Here is a 21,691-nt window from a genome sequence, read left to right as displayed (position 1 = left end):
GTGGAACAGAGAATACCTCCCTCAGCAGTGCTGACATAGGGGAGGGGAGCAGCCATCACTGTAAGAAAGTCACAAAGCCCCACTAAGACCCTGCGCCTCTCTGGCAAAAGAAAAAGCCTTAGCTATTGGGGCAGGAGCAGCAAACTCTGTTACCCTCAGTGCACAGATAAAGACCCATTGTGGCTGAGAAAGTAAAAGAAAGCAGCCCTCCACTCCTAGGGGAGATTGAGGAAAAATTCTTGGTCTTAAATTCCAATACTGATATCATTAGAGGTCTCTTATAGTAGCAGAGGGCAGAAATTCTCTCTCACGTAAGATCTACCAACATGAGGAAGAGTCTGGCTGCTACAGGAAGGAGGCACAAGATCCCTGAGAAAGCCCCATATTCAAGACACAAGCACTTGGGGCCTGACTAAGACAGGATGGACCAGGACAATAGACAATGCCCTTGTCCTCTTCTCAGGCTAGTAAGAGATAAGAGCATAGAAAGAGACCAACTCTGTGGTGTAGGTGCACTTGGAAGGCCTAAAGCTGAGAGTGGAGTAGGAAAATTGAGAAAAACCCTCCAGCCACTACCCTAAGCACAGGATAATACTAGAAGAATTTGAAATCTGTGGTGCACAGACACAACCATAGCAACAACAATTCCCAGAGTCACCTCAACTCCTTAGTAGATTGACTCAATCCTCACATTAACAACCTAGCAAAAGAGGCATGCCACTTTCTAGACATAAAAACTATTTACCTCAGACATGAAAACTGATACTTCAAAAATAAGGAAAGGTCAATCCACCAGTAAGTATAATAATCCCAAATCTTCATGAACCAAGTAGCATAACTAAAAATATGTAAAGAATTGACAGAAATCAATGAAGAAATAGACAAATCCATAATCACAGTGGGAGACTTTAACACAGATTTTGCAATAGCTGATAGGAAAAATAGATTAAAATCCGAAAGGATAGAAAAAGATTTGAAAAACATAATGAGCACCCTTGACCTACTTGACAGGTCAAGAACATCGCACACAACATCTGAAAAATGAACATTCTTTTAAAATGCACAAAGGACATTTTTTTAAATGAATACATACCTAGCATAAACCAAGTTTCAAAAATGTTAAAGTTTGAATCATTCAGAATGTTACATGACCACATAGAATAAAGCTAGAAGTTAAAAATGCGTATATAAATAGAAAGTCCTCAACTGCCAGGAAATTCAGCAACACACTTCTAAATACCACTTGAGTCAAAGAAGGAATTACAATGGAATTTATTTTTTAAATTTTAGCTGAATAATAGTAAAGTTAAATATATGAAAATTTATGAAATATAGCTAAGAAAGGATGAGAGAGAAATGTATGGTCATAAACGCATATTTTAGATAAAACATAAAAATCAATAACCTACAATTGTACAGTTTAAGCAATAACCTAGCATCTTCTGAAGCTAGTAAAGAAACAGCAAGTTAAACCCCAACAGAGAAGGAAGAACACAGAAAATTAACAAAGATGCAAATTGTTTCTTCGAAAAGGCTAGCATAATTGATAGACTTCTAGGAAAACTAATCAGTAAAAATGGAAGAAAATGCACATTGTTAATATTGGGATTGAAAAGGAAAACAGACATTAAAAAATAAGAAGATATTGTACATCTTGTAGGCCAAATCCAGCCTGTTACCTGTTTTTCAAAACTTTTAAAAATATTTTTGTAAATAAAATTCTATTGGAGTACAGCCATATCCACTCATTTATGTATTGTCTATGGCTTTCCCACTAAGCAGAGTTGAATATTTACAACAGAGACCACATGGCCCTCAAAACATAAAATATTTACTATCTAATCCTTTACAGAAAGTTTGCTGAATCTATTATAAAGAATTATATCCAATACTTTTAAAATGTAAAGAAAATCAACAAATTCCTAGAATATCATAACTTACTAAAACCAACACAAGAAGAAATATAAAATGGCAATAGTTATATAACTTTAAAAGAAATTAAATCTCTAATTAAATTAAAAGAAACTGCCAAGGTTAGATAACTTCAAAAGAAAATTCTTTCATACATTTAAGAAATGATTAATATCAATATTACTCTAGTTATTTTTCAGGAAATCGAAAAGCTGATAATACTTCTCAATATATTGCATGATGTTGAGGCATCCTTGATTTCAAAACTGGCAAGGACATTATAGGAAAGAAAAATTACAGAAACATAGATGCAAAAATTTTTTACAAATATTAGTAAGTAAAATTCAGTATATAAAAAGGATAATATAACCAAATTGGGTTATTCCAAGAATGTGAGGTTGGTTTAATGTTTGAAAACCAATTGATATAATTCACCACATATAGAGAATAAAAGTAGAAAATTCACATAATCATATAAATGTTGGTAGATCTTACATGAGAGAGAATGTCTGCCCTCTGCTGCTATAACAGACCTCTAATGATATCAGTATAGGAATTTAAGACCAGGACTTTTTCCTCAATCTCCCCTAGGAGTGGAGGGCTGCTTTCTTTTACTTTCTCAGCCACAATGGGTCTTTATCTGTGCACTGAGGGTAACAGAGTTTGCTGCCCCTTCCCCAACAGCTCCTTTCAGAAAAACGCTTGATAAAATTAAACATTTTAAATTAAACATTTCTCAGGAAACTATGAACAGAAGGAACATTTCTTAATCTGATGAAGAACATCTATTTAATAAGCCTTATGGAATTGTAAAATGACAAAGCTTTCCCTCTGAGACTGAGAACAAGGCAAAGATACCCACTATCACAACTTCTATTCAACATTGACTAGAAATTCTAGCCAGTGCAACAGGCAAATAAATAAAGAGTCAAAGCAATAAATAATAAAAACGTAAAAGATGTAAGGATCGGAAACAAACCAATAAAAGTATTATTATTCATAGATCACATAGTGGTGCATTAGAACATCCAAAAGAATCTGCAACGAAATCAATTAGAATAACTGAATACATCATGATATACAAATGGACAACATATAAAAATAAATTCTGTCTACGCACCAACAGTTAAAAAATGAAATTTAAAGACAGATATCATTTACGGTAACATTGAAAACATCAAATACTTACAAATAAATCCAACACACAATGTGTAAGTCCTCTTAAACGAAAACCTCAGACTATTATTGAGAGAAATTTGAAAAGTTATTAACATGTTAATGGATTAGAAGACTTCATACTGTACAGATGTGAATTCTCAATAAAATCTATGGATCTGATGGAAACTTTGTCAAAAGTCAAACAAATTGTATATGTGTATGTGTAAATTGACAACCTGTTTCTGCAATATGTGGAGATTCGAAAGGCCAAGAATATCCAGGATAATCTTGAAGGAGAACATGGTTGATGGATTTACAATGCTATATATAAAGTTTCAAAGCTGCAGTAATTAAGACAATGTGATATGAGCATAAGGAAAGACAAAGTGACCAATGTAACCAAATATTATCTAGAAATTGACCCACACACATCAGGCCATTTGATTTATTATAAATGTGACAATGCTGTGTGTTGAGAAGGACAGCGTTTTAATGAATGGTTGTGACTCAATTTACTATCCAAATCAAAGAAAATACATTTTGCTTCATATCTCACACCATATATAAAAATAAATCCCAGAAGGATTATAGTTTTAAATGTGCAAGTTAAAGCATAAAAATTCTAAAAGAAAATGTAGGAGAATGTCTCTTTGTCCCTAGGGTAAGTAAAGGTTTTTTATATAGGACACAAGGAGATAGAACCAGAAAGGAAAAACATTATAAATTAAACTACATAAAAATCAAGAGCTTGTCTTCAAAAGGCACTGTGAAAAACATCATCTGTAGAATGGGAGAAGATATTTGTAACACATATACCTACCAAAGAGCTCATAATCCAGAATATATAAAGAAATTTTACAAATGAATAAGGAAAAAGGCAAACAACCCAATAAAAATGGGGAAAAGTCTAGAACAAACACTACACAAAAAAAGTTATCATAATGACCGATTAAAATGAGTTCAATCACAGGGCCAGCCCCAAGGCTGACTGGTTAAGTTCGCATGCTCCACTTCGGCAGCCCAGGAGTTCACTGGTTCCATTCAGTTCTGTGCTTTCAGCAACTGAGGCTTGGGTACTTTGTGTGTCACCTGGCCAACACTCTCTCCTTCACTCTCAGCTGTACCTGTATTCACTCCCCCTTAGTCGATAGCCTGCTGGTCCCACCACTCCTTTTACTCACCATTAATTGGCCCAGATGAGTCTACAAGCTCTTCTCCTTAGTCTTCTCCCTAATAAAAGACAAATGAACACTCAAGGGTACAGTGACCATGGGGCTCCATTCTCACACACCATTCACCTCAGGAAGGAATACCCCTATAAATTGTAATTGGTGCCTATCGCCTTTGTGGAAAAGGCACTTCAGTGCTGTTCCCTGACCCACTTGGAACCCAGGTTTATCTCCTACAAATTTGTAAATATAAGTCCCTAGGTTGAATCCACATAGCACTATGCCTCCTCATAATCCTCAAGTTCATCATATAACTATTATAATTTATGAATTTTAATTTCATTAATTTAAGTGAATGCACTTTGGTTATTACAAATATATTTAAAAGATCATTAGAATGATAATTTTAATAACTCAGCAATTATTACTAACTGCTAATCATTTAAGAGTTTTTAAGCCATAAATTACCCTTTCTTCATAATTATTACTGATTACTATAGGTGCCAGCACTATTAGCTCAAAAGGACTGATTTCATAAGCCTTCAGCTCTTCATTTTCCTTATGTGGCATGGTATTGTGCTAGAAAGGAAAAAGCATTGAGGAGAGATTCAGGGACTATTAGTTCCAGTTTCAGCTCTATCATGGATAAGATGTCTTTGATAAGAGGAGAATCATGTCTTCTCTCCAAGGTTGTGTTTTCTTCCATGTGTTGGTGAGAAAAATACCTGCCTGAATATGTGAGGGGACAGCTGGATAACCTAAGGGCTTCTCTACTCCTCTTTATTTCCTCCCACAGCATCCCAGATTCAGCCTATCTTTCCTACCCCTTCAGACTACACTCCCACTCCATCTCAGGAGGCTCTTTGCTCTACAGGACTGACTATGGAAAGAGACATGGTCTCCCCAGTTCTCTCCATCCTCGTTGCTCCAAGGATGAGTTCCTGGCATCCTCCCCAGATGCCATATGGCTATCTCCTAGGATTTCTGCTCTCGGATCTGTTTCCCAGAAGGTGAGGTTTCTTTGTGGTTGGGCTTCTTCCACAGCTAAACATGGAATTGGACCATAGCAATAGTGGATACCACTTTTAATGTGTATTTCTTCAACTTATTTTTTGAGATTTTCAACAACACACCTTATGAAAATGGATTAAAATGATACACTTTAAAATGGCAAAATTTCTTTTCAAAGAAATGGCCAAATACTTATCCCTAAATAAATTTTCACAAAGATTCTTAAGAGTATCACTTGCGTTACTCTGTGAAAAACAGAAAAAAAAAAAACCCCTTATTTTTAGTTTTAAAATATCACACACACAGATATATATATACATATATATATAAATTGTATTAATTGTTCCTTTTCTCTTTTTTCTTTATCCTACCAAAGATTCAGTATTTTTATTGCTTTTTCATAGTTGATCATTAAATCCGTTTTCAGCCCTTCTCCTTTCTCAAGAGAATGGAAGGTGGGGCTGAGAATCCCAAATTTCCAATTATGGCTTGGTCTTTGTGGTGACCAGCCCGCATCCAGGAACCATCCAGAAGACCACCTAGAGTCACTTTATTAGAACTAAAGATGTTGAGGCTAGACTGGTGGCCTAGCGGTTAGGTTGGCATGCTCAGCTTCAGTAGCCCAGGGTTCACCAGTTCAGATTCTGGGCTCGGACCTACACACCACTCATCAAGCCAAGCTATGGCAGCATCCCACATAGAAGAACTAGAAGGACTTACAACTAAGACATACAACTATTTACTGGAGCTTCGGGGAGAAAAAAAAAAAGAGGAAGATTGTCAACAGTTTTTAGCTCAGGGCCAATCTTCCTCACCAAAAAGCATACCAAAAAAAAAGGAACTAAAGATGCTCTTATTGCCTGGAAAATTACAAGGGTTTCAGGAGTTCTGTGTAAGAAACCAGAGTCAAAGAACAAAAAATGCTCCTAGTGTTCTTACCACTTAAGAAATTAGAAGAGGTCTTGGAGCTCTGTGGCAGAAATTGGGAGCACATATTTTGTTTTCACAATAAATATTTTATATTATCTCACAGAAGATATTCAGAATTTTTATATGTATTTAGACCTTTTATTCATTTGTAGCACTCCTTTCTACTCTTCAATTTTGCTTTTAATCATAAAGTTCTGTACATCTTATATTCATGTAGGTACTCTAGCTTTCCTTTCCCTAGTATATAATTTTCTATTCTTTTGCTATTGATCTGTCAAAAATATTGTTTAAAAAATAAAAATTAAATAGCATCATGGTAAGTTTTAAATTTTAAAATCTAGTCTGACACTCATTGCCTTACTGTGTGAATTTGATCAATTTAGATTTACCAGATTATAATTATATTTGGGCTTTTTAAGACCATCTTATTTTTTTAGTTAATTTACCACTTTTTCTTATGTTTCTTTTTCTCTTTCCTTCATTTTTTCCTTACAAATGGATCATACCTTTGTGTGTGTGTGTGTGTATGTCTGTGTCTGTGTCCTTATATAACATTTTGCTTTCTCCAGGTCTAGAATTTGTACAATTTATTGATGTTCTTTTGATGGTTATCCTTGAAATTTTACCCTAATGTTCAACTTAAACTCTAAAATAAACAATATATTAACTTTTGTTAACAACATAAGAACTTTAGAATACTTTCAATATATATTAAGTCATTGCTTTGTGATATGTACCATCAGACAAGACAGAGTCCTTGTTCATAAGGACTTCCAGTGTGAAACAGAACAGTGCAGGCTTCCAGATGTACTTAGAGAGACGGTACAGGGATGTTCCCTTCAGCTTGTACACCAGGCTTTTATTCCTAAGATTGTAGCTTACCAGTATCATATTTTCACAATCTCGGTGAATTCTCTCAAGTCTCATACTTCCACATATATATATATATATTTTTTAATATTGGCACCTGAGGTAACATCTGTTGCCAATCTTCTATTTTTTTTCCTTCTTCTTCCCAAAGCTCCCCAGTACAGAGTTGTATATTCTTGTTGTGAGTGCCTCTACTTATGCTATGTTGGACGCCGCCTCAGTGTGGCCTGATGAGTGGTTCCATGTCACACTCAGGATCCAAACTGGAAAAATCCTGGGTCACCAAAGCAGAATGCACAAACTTAACCACTTGGCCATGGGCCCAGCCCCCATATATTTTAATCTTTCCCTACATTAAGATTTTTTGGAGGAATAATAAATGGCATCAAAAATATTTAAGTAATTATTCATAAAAAATTATGTAATGGGTCTGGATTGATAGCATAGTGGTTAAGGTCACATGCTCTGCTTCAGTGGCCCAGAATTCATGGATTCAGATCCTGGGCACAGACCTATGCAGTGTTCATCAAGCCATGCTGAGATGGCATCCCACATAACAAAAGAGAGGAAGATTGGCACAGATGTTAGCTCAGAACCAATCTTCCTCACACACACACACAAATCTTGTAACAAAACCATGCATAGTTCAACCCAAATTTCTGTTGAAAAAACATCTTGTTATGTAAATTTCACTTCAATTAAGAAAAATGTATTAACAGTTGATATCTCCAGCACAAAACAAGGATGACAGCAATCACCACTTCCAGTCAACATTGAAATGGAGATGCTGGCCAGTGAAATAAACCAAGAGATAATAAAGGAATTTGTATTGGAAATGAATTTTTTTAAAAGATCATCACTATGTACAGAAGACATAATTATTTACATAGAAAATCCAAAATAATTTACAGAGGAATTATCAAAGATAGTGTAAGACATACACAAGTGGCTAGCTCTATGATCAATATTGAAAAGACAATCACATTTGTATACACAAACAAGAAACAACTAGAAAATGCAATATGTTAAATGAAAACATGAATTATTTATAGTAATTGTTTATGTGATTATGAGGACAGTCATAACAAAATACCACAGACTGGGTGGCTTAGCAACAGCAGTTTATTTTCTCACAGTTCTGGAGGCTAGAAGTCCAAGATCAAGTTGTTGGCAGGTTTGGTTTCCTCTGAGGCCTCTCTCCTTGGCTTCCAAATGGTCACCTTCTCTCTGTATCCTCACAGGGTCTTTCCTCTGTGCCCACGCACCCCTGGTGTCTCTTTGTGTATGTCCAAGTTTCCTCTTTTTAAAAGGATACAAGTCAGGAGTGATGTCAGCATCATGGCAGAGTGAGCTCTTCCCTTAGACTCTCCCCACTAAGATACAATGAAAAGGACATTCATAAACCAACAGAGGACATTCATACAACACAATAGACATATGAGAGACCCAAGCAGCGATATGTCTGAAGGCAGAGGTGCTAGACCCTCCAGGACTCAGTGAATAAAGGTAAGGGGATCTCATCTCTCTCCCCCAATGGCAGTGACCTAGGGCACTGGGCCTCACACAGCTCTGAGAGGAGAGAGGGGAGGGGCCAGTCCTCTGGGGGGACACCTTCACTCTCTGAGTTCCCTCCCAGCCTGTGGGAAATCTCCAAACTGAGGATGCTAAGCAATCATGGAGGCATATTCAACAAGCACAGCAGTTCAAGAGGACAGACAGCGAATGACCCTGGGATCACACACATGAATGAAAGTGCCCCTCCTCTATCTGGCACAACAGCTCAGCTGGTCAGCCAGAGCAAACAACCCTTGCCAGGGAACCTGTGCACAACATTTGTAAAGCAGTGACAGTGAGCAGGCAAACACAGACAGACTCTGTAAACATAGCTTCCAAAGGACAGGCACAGCTGCCAGGGACCACAGAGGACTCAGAATACACAGCTCCTGCCTGCCCCCTCAGTGGCAGCAAGTGGAATCTGTGACCAGACATGCAAAGGCACAAATCCACCCCATCAAATAGCGTGAAGAATTTTAATACTCCAGACAAGAAAGAAAATGAAAAGCACCCAGAAATCAATCCTGAAGGCACAGAAATTTACAATCTGAATGACAGAAAATTCAAAATAGCTATGCTAAAAAAAGTCAATGAGGGGGCTGGCCCTGTGGCCCAGTGGTTAAAGTTCCCCATGCTCTGCTCCACTGACCCAGGTTCACAATTCAGATACCAGGCATGGAACTACTCCACTCATCAGCCATGCTGTGGAGGCATCCCCCATAGAAATTAGAGGAAGACCAGCACAGATGTAGCTCAGGGCTAGTCTTCCTCAAGCAAAAAAAAAGAAGAAGATTGGTAATGGATGTTAGCTCAAGGCTAATCTTCCTCACCAAAACAAAACAAAACAAAACTCAGCAAGTCACAAGTAAAGTTAGAAAGACAGTTCAATGAAATCAGGAATAAAATTAATGAACTGAGGGAACTCTTCACAAAAAAAGATTGAAAATATAAATAAAAACCAATCAGAAATTTTGACAATGAAAAACACAATGACTGAGATAAAGAAAATCTGGAGTCCTTAAAATACAGAGCTGATATTGTGGAGGACAGAATCAGCAATTTAGAGGACAGAAATATAGGAATGCTTCAGAAGGAGGATGAGAGAGAACTAAGACTAAAAAGAAACAAAGAAATTCTTCAAGGTATATCCCACTTGATTAGGAAATGCAACATAAGGATTATGGGTATTCAAGAGAGAGAGGAAACAGAGAAAGGAGCAGAGAGCTTATTCGAAGAAATAATAGCTGAGAACTTCCCAAACCTGGGGAAGGAACTAGAACTACAAGTAAAAGAAGCTAATAGAATTCCTAACTACATCAATGTAAAAAGACCTCCAATGCATATATTAGTAAAACTCCCAAAAGTCAATAACAAAGAAAAAAATATTAAAAGCAGCAAGGCAGAAGAAAATAACCTACAAATGAACCATATCAGGCTTTCAGCAGATTTCTCAGCAGAAACCTTACAGGCTAAGAGAGAGTGGAATGATGTATTCAAAATTCTGAAAAACAAAAACTTTCAAACAAGAATACTCTATCCAGTGAGAATATCCTTCAGACAGGATGGAGAAATAACAACTTTCCCAGGTAAACAAAAGCCAAGGGAGTTCATTGCCACAAGACCCTCTCTTCAAGAAATGATCGAGAAGGTCGTCATACCTGAAAAAAAAGAAAAGGTTTACAAAGCCTTGAGCAAGGAGACACATATGCAGACAAAATCAGAAAATTGCAGCTCTCTATCAGAACAGATTGGCAAACACTTAACTAAAACATTAAAGATAAAGGAAAGGAAAACATCAAAAATACCTATAATCATTTCATTTTAATCACAAACTCATAACACAAAAGAGAATAAGTTATGTCAACAATAACTTAGATGTGGAAGAGGTAGGGGATGGAACCTGCTTAGACTAAGGAAATAAGAGGATATCAGAAAATGGACTATCTCATCTACAAGATCTTTTATACAAACCTCATGGTAACCACTAAGCAAAAACTCAGAACAGAGACACAAATGATAAATAAAGAGAAAACTGAGAAAACCATCATAGAGAACCACCAAACTGAACTGGCAGACCAAAATACACAGCACAAGAAACTTGGGAAATAGCGAACAATCAGAAAACTAATGAAAAAATGGCAGCATTAATCCCTCATATATCAATAATCAATCTAAAAGTAAGTGGATTGAATTCTCCAATCAAAAGACACAGGCTCAGAGTGAAGGGATGGAAGATGGTACTGGAAGCTAACAGCAAACAAAAGAAAGTAGGTGTTGCTATACTCATACTAGACAAAGTAGGCTCCAAGATAAAAAAGGCAATGAGAGACAAAGAGGGACAGTATACAATGATAAAAGGGATACTCCACAAAGAGGAAATAACACGGATAAATATACATGCACCTTATACAGGAGCACCAAAGCACATAAAACAACTATTAACAGAACTAAAAGGAGATATTAACAACACCACAATAATAGTAGGGAACCTTAAACCCCACTTGCACCAACGGATAGATGATCCAGACAGAAAATCAAAAAGGAAATAGTGGAATTAAGTGAAAAACTAGACTGTATGGACTTAATAGATATATATAGAAGACTTCATCCAAAAATAGCAAAATACACATTCTTCTCAAGTGCACATGGAACATTCTCAAAGATAGACCATATGCTGGGAAACAAGGCAAGCCACAATAAATTTAAGAAGATTGATATCATCTCACACATCTTTTCTCACCATAATGCTGTGAAACTAGAAATAGACTACAAGAAAAAAGCTGAGAAAGTGACAAATATGTAGAGACTAAATGACATACTACTGAACAACCAATGGATCATTGAAGAAATTAAAAGAGAAATCAAAACATATCTGGAGACAAATGAAAATGAAAATACACCATACTAACTCATACAGGATGCAGCAAAAAGTGGTCCTAAGAGGGAAATTCATAGCAATACAGGCTCACATTAACAAACGAGAAAAATCTCAAATAAGTAATCTTAAGCCACGCCCAATAGAACTAGAAAAGAAGAACAGACAAAGCCCAAGGTCACCAGAAGGAAGGAAATAGTAAAAATTAGAGCAAAAATAAATGAAACAGAAGCAAAACAAATAAAGCAGTAGATAGGAACAATGAAACTAAGAGCTGGTTCTTTGAGAAGATCAACAAATTTGCCAAACCTTTAGCTAGCCTCACCAAGGAAAAAAGAGAGAAGGCTCATATAAATAAAATTAGAAATCAAAGAGGAGAAATTACAACGGATACTGCAGAAATACAAAGGATTATAAGAGAATACTTTGAAAAACTAATGCCAACAAATTAGACAATCTAGAAGAAATGGATAAATTCTTAGACTCACACAACCTCCCAAAACTGAATCAAGAAGAAATAGAGAATGTGAATGGCCAATCACAAGTAAAGAGTTTGAAACAGTAATCAAAAACACTTCCAAAAAATAAAAGTTCAGGACCAAATGGCTTCTCAGGAGAATTTTACCAAACATTCAAAGAACATTTAACACCTATCCTTCTCAAACTATTCCAAAAGATCGAAGAAGATGGAACATTCCCTAACTCATCCTACAGGGCCAACATCACCCTGATCCCAAAGCCAGACAAGGACAACACAAAGAAGGAAAATTACAGGCCAATATCTCTGATGAACATAAATTCAAAAATACTCAACAAAATATTAGCAAACAGAATACAGCAACACATTGAAAGGATCATACACCATGATCAAGTGGGATTTATACCAGGGACACAGGGATGGTTCAACATCTTGCAAACCAATCAATGTGATATACCACATTAACAAAATGAGGAATAAAAATCACAAGATCATCTCAAAAGATGTGGAGAAAACATTTGACTAGCTACAACATCAATTTATGTTAAAAACTCTCAATAAAACGGGTACAGAAGGAAAGTACCTCAACATAATAAAGTTCATATATGACAAACCCACAGCCAACATCATACTTAAAGGGGGAAACTGAAAGCCATCCCTCTGAGAACAAGAACAAGACAAAGGTGCACACTCTTGCCACTCTTGTTCAACATAGTACTGGAAGTTTTGGCCAGAGCAATTAGGCAAGAAAAAGAAATAAAAGTTATCCAAATGGGCAAAGAAGAAGTGAAACTCTCATCTGTTGAAGATTAAAGCCCCTAAAGAATCCATCAGAAAACTGTTAGAAATAATCAACAACTACAGCAAAGTTGCGGTATACAAAATCAACTTACAAAAATCAGTTGCATTTCTATACTCTGATAATGAACTAACAGAAAGAGAACTCAAGAATACAATCCCATTTAAAATCACAACAAAAAGAAAATATCTAGGAATAAATTTAACCAAGAAGGTGAAAGCCCTATACAATGAAAACTATGAGACATTATTGAAAGAAATTGGATGAGACATAAAGAAATGAAAAGATATTCCACATTCATGGATTGGAAGAATAAATATAATAAATATATGTCCATACTTCCTAAAGCAATCTACAGATTCAAGGCAATCCCAACCAGAATCCCAATGACATTCTTCACAAAGAGTCCTATAATTCATATGGGGCAACTAAAAGACCCCAAATAGCTAAAGCAATCCTGAGAAAAAAGTACAAAACTGAAGGCATCATAATCCCTGACTTCAAAATATACTACAAAGCTAAAGTAATCAAAATGGAATGATACTGGCACAAAAACAGACAGGCTCAATGGAAGAGAATTGATAGACCAGAAATAAAACTGCACATCTATGGACAACTAATCTTTGAAAAAGGATCTAAGAACATACAATGGAGAAAGGAAAATCTCTTCAACAAATGGTTTTGGGAAAACTGGCCAGCCACATGCAAAAGAATGAAAGTAGACCATTATCTTACACCATACACAAAAATTAACCCCAAATGCATTAAAGACTTGAAGATGAGATGTGAAACCATAAAACTCCTAAAAGAAAATATAGGCAGTACACTCTTTGACATCGATCTTAGAAGGATCTTTTTGAATACCATGTCTACTAGGGCAAATGAAATAAAATAAACAATTTGGCTTCATCAGATTAAAGAGCTTCTGCATGCAAAGGGAACCAGGAACAAAATGAAAAGACAGCTCACCAACTGGGAGAAAATATTTGCAAATAATATATCCGACAAGGGGTTAATGTCCAAAATATATAAAGAACTCACACAACTCAACAACAAAAAAGCAGATCAAAAAAATGGGCAGAGGCTATGAACAGAAATTTTTCCAAAGATATACAGATGGCCAATAGGCACGTGAAAAGATGTTCAACATCACTAATCATTAGAGAAATGCAAGTCTAAACTACAATGAGATATCACCTTACACACATTAGAACAGCTATAGTCACCAAGACAAAAAATAACAAATGTTGGAGAGGATGTGGAGAAAAGGGAACCTTCATACACTGCTGGTGGGAATGCAAATTGGTGCAGCCACTATGGAAAACAGTACGGAGATTTCCCAAAAAATTAAAAATAGAAATACCTCCTGACCCAGCTATCCCACTACTGGGTATTTATCAAAAAAACTTGAAATCAACAATTCCAAGAGACTTATGCACCCCTATGTTCATTGCAGCTTTATTCACAATAGCCAAGACATGGAAGCAATCCAAGTGCCCATTGACTGATGAATGGATAAAGAAGATATATATACATACAGTAGAATACTACTAAGCCATAAAAAAGGCAGACAAAATGGTCCCATTTGCAACAACATGGACAGATTTTGAGGGTATTTTTGTTAAGCAAAATAAGCCAGACAGAAAAAGACAAACACCATACGATTTCACTCTTATGTGTAAGACAAAAAAACACATGGACAAAGAGAATAGATTAGTGGTTACCAGAGGGGAAGGGGGCAGGGGGGTGGGCATGAGGGGTAAATGGGTACACATATATGGTGACAGACAAATAATAAGGTACAACTGAAGTTTCACAATGTTATAAACAACTATGATCTCACAATAAAAGGACACCAGTCAGATTGGATTAGAATCCACCCTAATGATATCAGTTTCATTTAATCACCTCTTTAAAGACTGTATCTCTCAATACAGCCCCATTCTGAGGTATTAGACATTAGGGCCTCAATATATGAATTTGAGGGGGACATAATTCATCCTGTAACAACTTGGAAATAAATTAAAAGATTTGTATCAACAAATGGTGCTGGAACAAGTGGACATTCACCTGCAAAAATTTAAATCTAGACATTGACTTTACATCTTTCACAAAAAGTAACTCAAAATGAATCATAGACCTAAATATAAAATGCAAAACTATAAAACTTCCAGAAGACAACGCGAGAGAAAATCTAGATGGCCTTGGGCTTGGTAATAACTTACCAGATACAACACCAAAAGCACAATCCATGAAATAAAAAATTGATAAGTGGGACTTCATTAAAGTTAAAAACTTTGGCTCTATGACAGTTACTGTTAAAAGAATAAAAGATAAGCCACAGATTGGGAGAAAATATTTGTAAAACACATATATATGTGACAAAGGATTTGTGTCTAAAATTTACAAACAGCTCTTAAAACTCAATAATAAGAAAACAGGCCAGTTAAAAAGAGGGCAAAAGTTCTGAATCGACCCTTCATCAAAGAAGATAAACAGATGGCAATTACATATATGAAAAGATGCTAAATACCATATGTCACTAGGAAATTGCAAATTAAAACAACATCTGCTAGAATTGGTAAAATCCACAATACAACACAAAGTGCTGACAAGGAGGTGGAGCACCAGGAACTCTCATTCATTGCTGGTACAGCCACTTTGGAAGACATCTGGCAGTTTCTTACAAAGCTAAATATTGTCTTACCACATGATCCAAAAATTGTGCTCCTGGGTATTTACCCAAATGGATTGAAAACTTTTGTCCACACAAAAACCTGCACACAAATGTTTATAATTCCCAAAATTTGGAACAACCAAGATGTCAACAAGTGAATGGATAAACAAATTGTGGTACATCCAGACAATGGAATATTATTCAGCAATAAAAGAAACGAATGAAAAGACATGGAGAAAATGTAAATGCGTGTTACTAAGTAAAAGAACCCAATCTGAAAAAGGCTACATAATGTATGATTCCAACTATATGACAATTTGGAACAGAAAAAACTATAGAGATAGTAAAAATATCAGTGATTGCCAGGGGTTGAACAGGGAGAAGAAGAGGGATAGATAGGTGTGGCAAGAAAGAAAACAGACAAGTAAATGCACACCCAACTGAGACTACCTTTAATTCTGAAGGATTCAAAGTCTTCACAGGAATAGAATAAAAACACTCATGTAGAACCAGCTTTGGCTTTATTTTACAGACTTAAGTCAGCCAGGGCTCTGCTATACCACCTTTTCTAAGACCACACTCATTTATTTCCATGAGGGTCTATGTGAATTTAAAATATTATCTAATATTTCACATTGGGTTTTTTTTTTTTTTTGCATTTTGAAACATATATTTTTTCTGATATAAAAGATTTTGTCTTGTGAATACTGAATACTGAGGGTATTCCCATTGAAAATGAATACCAAGTGTCCTTTTTTCTCCAGTAATACTATTTGACTTGAAGTATATTTACCTGATATTAATATAGCCACTCAGCTTTTTTTATTTTTTTATTTTTTTTTTATTTTTTTTTTTTTTCCTTTTTCTCCCCAAAGCCCCCCGGTACATAGTTGTGTATTCTTCGTTGTGGGTTCCTCTAGTTGTGGCATGTGGGACGCTGCCTCAGCGTGGTCTGACGAGCAGTGCCATGTCCGCGCCCAGGATTCGAACCGACGAAACACTGGGCCGCCTGCAGCGGAGCGCGCGAACTTAACCACTCGGCCACGGGGCCAGCCCCGCCACTCAGCTTTTTTAATGCTTGTTATTAGCATGGTATGTCTTCTTCCAGTACTTTGCTTTTAGTGTATTTGTGTCTTCAAATTTAAACTGCATCTCTTGTAAACAGAAGTTGTTTGTTGTTTTGCTATACCATATGACAATTTCCTCCTTCTGATTAGATATTAAGTGCATTTACATGAAGATAGTTGCATATTTATGTTATATTTAGGTATGCCATTTTTAAATATGTCATCTGAGGTATTTGTTGTTTTTTCTTGGCCTCTGTTTTTCTTTCTTGGACTCTTTTTGTATTAATCATCTTTTAAAGATTTCACCTTAATTCCTCTGTTAGATTTCTACCTATATGATTTCTCAATTTTTTAGGAGTGGCTTTAGGGATTGCAATATGAAATGTGCAATTATCTCAATCTACTAACTATATTGTAAAATACAGAACTCTGCAATTGTACATTTTGTCTAGCTTCTCTCTAACCTTAGTGCTATAGCTGTCATATATATGTATAGCAATACATTGTTATAATTTTTTAGGCCCTTATTGCCTTTTAAAGAAACTAAGAAGATAATGTGTGGGAGTGTAGTGTGCATATGTGTGTGATCTTTTATGTTACCCACAAGTTCTCATTTCTGGTAGTCTTGATTGCTTTCCTGTAGATCTGACTTGCCATCTCCCTGAAGAACTTCCTTCAGTGTATCTTGTACTGCTGGCAAAGGATTCTTTTAAGTTTTGTTTATCATAAAATGTCTTTACTTGCCTTCATTATTGAAGGATAGCTTTGCTGGGTATAAAATGTTTGCTTTGCTTTGTTTGTTCTTCAGCTTTTTGAATATATTGTTTCAATGTTTTTCTGATGAGACACCAGCTATTAATTTTATCATTTTTCCCCTGTATACAATATGTCGTTTCTCTCTGACTGCTTTCAAGATTTTATCTTTTTCCTTGGCTTTCAGTTGCTTGTCTCTGATATATCTAAGAGTGACTTTCTCTGTGTTTGTTCTGTTTGGATCTTGGATCTGTTATGTAGTGAATTATATATATGCTCTGGGCATCAAAGTTAAGTTAGCCTCATAAAATAAACTGGAGATTATTTCGTCTTTTTCTACTCAGTGTTTAGTTTAATACAAATTTACATTACTTATTCACTGAATATTTGGTAGGTCACTGTCTTAGCTTAGAGTTTTCTTTATAAGAATATTTTAGCACAGTTTAATTAATTTAGCAGTTATTGTACAAATCAGATTTTAATTTCTCTTTGTTTAGTTTTGGTAAGTTATGTGTTTTAAGAATGTGGCTATTTCATATATATTTTCAAATCTATTGACAAAGTCTCTATTGTATCAACACTTGCTAGAAGAGTGCTTTTGCTGCCCGTCTCATCCATTGCCACATGCCCCCATCTATTCATGGTCACGGTTATCCTGTGCTTTCTCTTTTGTTTCCAGACAAACATAGACAGGGGTTTATTAACTTTATCAGTGTTTCCAAAGAATAAACTTTTGGTTTTATTAAATCTCCCTATTGTCTTCTAGTTCTACTCTTATCTTTAGTATTTTCTTCCATTAAATTTCTTTCTAGTTACTTTGTTTTCTTCATTTCTTGAAATGAATATTTAACTTAATATTCTGTATTCTTTGACTTGAGAGTACATTTAAGGACATATATTCCTTCTCAGAGAGCTATCACTGCTTTTCTGAATGTTTTGATCTGTAAATTAGGATGCTACTTCCATTATGAGGCCTCAGTACTTCTCCTGTCCCCATCTTTCCTCAATACCTTTCTTGATTGCTGTTGTGAGCTTGAAATTCCTTTCCCAGAAGGGGAAAGGTTCTTCAGCTCTAGATATAATGATAAAGATCAAAATATTTAAAAGTCAGTGCAAAACATTATGTAATATTTTAAATTCACAGCCAGACTCTTGTAAGTGACCGAGAGTAGGTTTAGAGAGGTGAGCACTGGTGATCTGATACCTGTAAAATAACGTGAACTTTAGTATCTTATTACACAGTTTTTATTCTCTCCCCACCAAGGCTCTACCAACTCCAAAGGCGGCGACTATGTCTTGTTCGTGATTTGGTTACTTATATATTCTTGGTCACCTTCCCAGTGCCCTCCTTCTCCATCCTAATTCTGTTCATTATAGTAGTTATCTTCGAAATTTTACCATATTATTTATCTTATCATTTATTTACCATAATATTTATTCAAAAATATGCAATACATTCATGTGTGCACATTCATGTATATTCTTTCCTGAATAGCAGAAGAATTTAGAGTACTTTCAACATTTAGTAAGCCAGTGCTATATATGCACTATTGAAGTAGACAGAGTCTCTGACTATAAGGAATTCCAGACTGGTAAAGGAAGTAAAAAGGTATAACATCACAGGGCTTCATGTATATTTACAGAAATGTTGGTGGAAGCCCCCTTCAGTTTGTGTATAGTTTCACTAAAGTGGAACATTATCAACCATCAAGTTTCAAAAGTCTTGGTGAATTATATAAATTCTCATATGTCCATATGGTCAGATACATTTTTGCATTAGTTAGGATTTCTTGCACGGGTATTGAATGATATCAAAAATCTTCAGTTTATAGTTCGTAAAAAAGTAAATAACAAAAACGTTACAGTGGTATTAGAATTTCTGTAGACCAAAAGTGTTATGATAGAGTTGATATCTCAGGAACAAGAAAAGTATCTCAACATATAAATATTAAACATTTAAATGGAGATCTTAGTCAGCACATAAGACCCTTTTTTGAAATTTCAAAAATAAAGTGCATTTAAACAACGTTTTGTTCAGACACATACACAAACATATTCATGAATATTTAACAAACCATTTGAAAGGCAATTTCAGTGGTGATTACACTGATTGGTATTGCACTAAATAAGAGAATTGGACAGACAAGGGTAACGTGAGTAAATGTAAGTTATTGCCAGTGAACTAGATTGTTTAAGTGATATGTTCAAGGATTTCACCATATTATTTTTAAAATAAATACAAACATACTTATCATGCTTAGATAGAAAGATACTCATCAGAAATCAACAGTGTTATCAACTAAGGATTATGATTAACCTAGTTCTGTGTGCCGAATGTCCAATCATGGAGAAATTTGGATAATGTAGTTTATTCTGCATCTGGGAATCATTGTTCCTCTTTCTCTCCTACCCACATTTCAAAATCTAGTATGTGTCTAAATGAGATAAACTTCTAATCACGAACAGCTATTTCTTTGTAGTAGATAAAGGAATATATATTGGATTTCAAAGAGAAGAGAAAAGGTATGCTGTGAAAGACCCGCTAAGATTGAGAAACTTTGATTATTATCAGTTTTATTTCATACATTAACTTTTCTTATGTAGCCTTGTTTGGACAAATTCAATAATAATAATGATTTCAACTATCATTTACTGCATGTTAATTATATATCAGGCACTGTACTAAACACATCACATACATTTCCTTATTAAATATTCAAGGTAAATATTTCAATAATACCTTTAATGGGTATTCTGACTCCAATTTTGAAGTAGCAGAAATTGAAGATCAGAGGGTTTGAGAAACTTGCCTAAGTTTACAAAGCAATTGTGTAGTAAGTAGAGTGTGGGTATGAGGCAAGGCAGAAGCATTCTCTGGTGTAGGCCACACATCTGTCCCAGGTCAGAGATCCCTGCTGTACTATTTGTGAATCAAGAAAAAAACAACAATAAAAAAGGAGGAAGTGGATAAAGATGAAGAAAGAAAGGAAAAGAGAAGGGGGGGGGGCAGAGGAATTTGGAACTACAAAAGCTGAAAAAAGCAGGTTAAAAAATAAAATAATGTCTATCCATCATGAAACGTGTACTTTACTCAGGCAGCTGAAGGGAATCCCCAAGAGCTCAGATAATGGGATTTCTGCCCAGGTCAGAGACACACGGAAACACCACCGGCTAACACAGCGGGAGCAAGTTGCGCCTGATCCTGCTGCTCTCTCTCTCTGGAGATTCTGAGAAGCTGTAATCATCAAAGCTGGTCCTTGCCAGCTGTTCCCTGGAGAGTAGCAATATGCTGACTGCAAAAGGAAGACTTCTGTCTCCAGTAACATTCCAAGCAGGTAAGGGCCCTTAAGTCAGTGAAGATGTCACCATGAAAGGATTCAGGGAGAAGGTGATGAGAACTCGGACAGGGAAGAATCATTTTTCATGACATTTCATGATCCTGAAGACTTCTGAGGCTGCTGCTTATTTTTGGGTGGTCACTTCTGCTTGCAGGGTTGGGATGGCTGTACAGGCAGGTATTTCTGCTGGAACAGCTTTGGTGGCCACTGGGGAGGTGGGCAAGGCTCAGGGCACTTTGGAGATGGACATGGCTCATGGCATCTTAGAGGTGGACATGGCTCTTGGCACTTTGGAAGTGAGCATGGCTCAGGACATTTTGGTGGTGGGCAAGGCTCCAGACAGATTGGTGGGCACACGGGAGGTGGGAGGCAGGGCTGCTGGCACTGCTCCTGCTGCTAGCAGGACATCCTTCCTGTGTCTTGGGGAATCTGAAAGAAACATATTAGAGTGTTGAAAAAGGAGACATTCCTGGAGGTAGAGCAAGGAAGAGCCTATCTACTGAATTCAACCCTTACATATCCAATCACCTACTTTGATTTTTTTTTTTAAAGATTGGCACCTGAGCTAACATCTGTTGCCAATCTTTTTTTTCCTTCTTCTCCCCAAAGCTCCCCAGTACATAGTTGTATGTTCTAGTTGTGAGTGCCTCTGGTTGTGCCATGTGGGACACCACCTCAGCATGGCCTGATGAGCGGTACCATGTCCGCACCTGGGATCCGAACGGGCAAAACGCCAGCCCGCCAAAGTGGAGTGCACAAACTTAACCACTAAGCCATGGGGCTAGCCCTTACTTTGATTTGTTAATACCCTACTCTTGTATCTATATGTACGTTTTCTTTTCTTCCTGTTTAGAGTATAAATTCTCACCAACAAAATGGAAAACTATGGCAAAACTCTGTTTTTATTTTGCCTATATATTAAGAAATTTTCCTGACCTAAATAAACAAGAAATATTTTGAGCACAAATAACATTTTAAAAAATGCGGTAAAATTTTCTGGAGTTCTGTCCAATCCTACAGAAAATTTCTATTATAATTATATTTCATTATGTCAATAATGAAGTTTCCATTAGGCTGATTTACGCATAGAGAAAAGTACTC

General features: G+C 36.0%; 1 pseudogene; it reads right to left on the bottom strand.

Moving 5' to 3' along the window:
• Positions 1 to 20,683: 20,683 nt before the first annotated feature.
• On the bottom strand, positions 20,684 to 20,998 carry LOC111773644 (small proline-rich protein 2H-like; annotated as a pseudogene).
• Between the last annotated feature and the right edge of the window lie 693 nt (positions 20,999 to 21,691).

This window comes from Equus caballus, chromosome 5 (assembly GCF_041296265.1).
Source record: "Equus caballus isolate H_3958 breed thoroughbred chromosome 5, TB-T2T, whole genome shotgun sequence".
NCBI classification, from domain to species: domain Eukaryota; kingdom Metazoa; phylum Chordata; class Mammalia; order Perissodactyla; family Equidae; genus Equus; species Equus caballus.
This window is presented reverse-complemented; position numbering and strand designations above follow the sequence as displayed.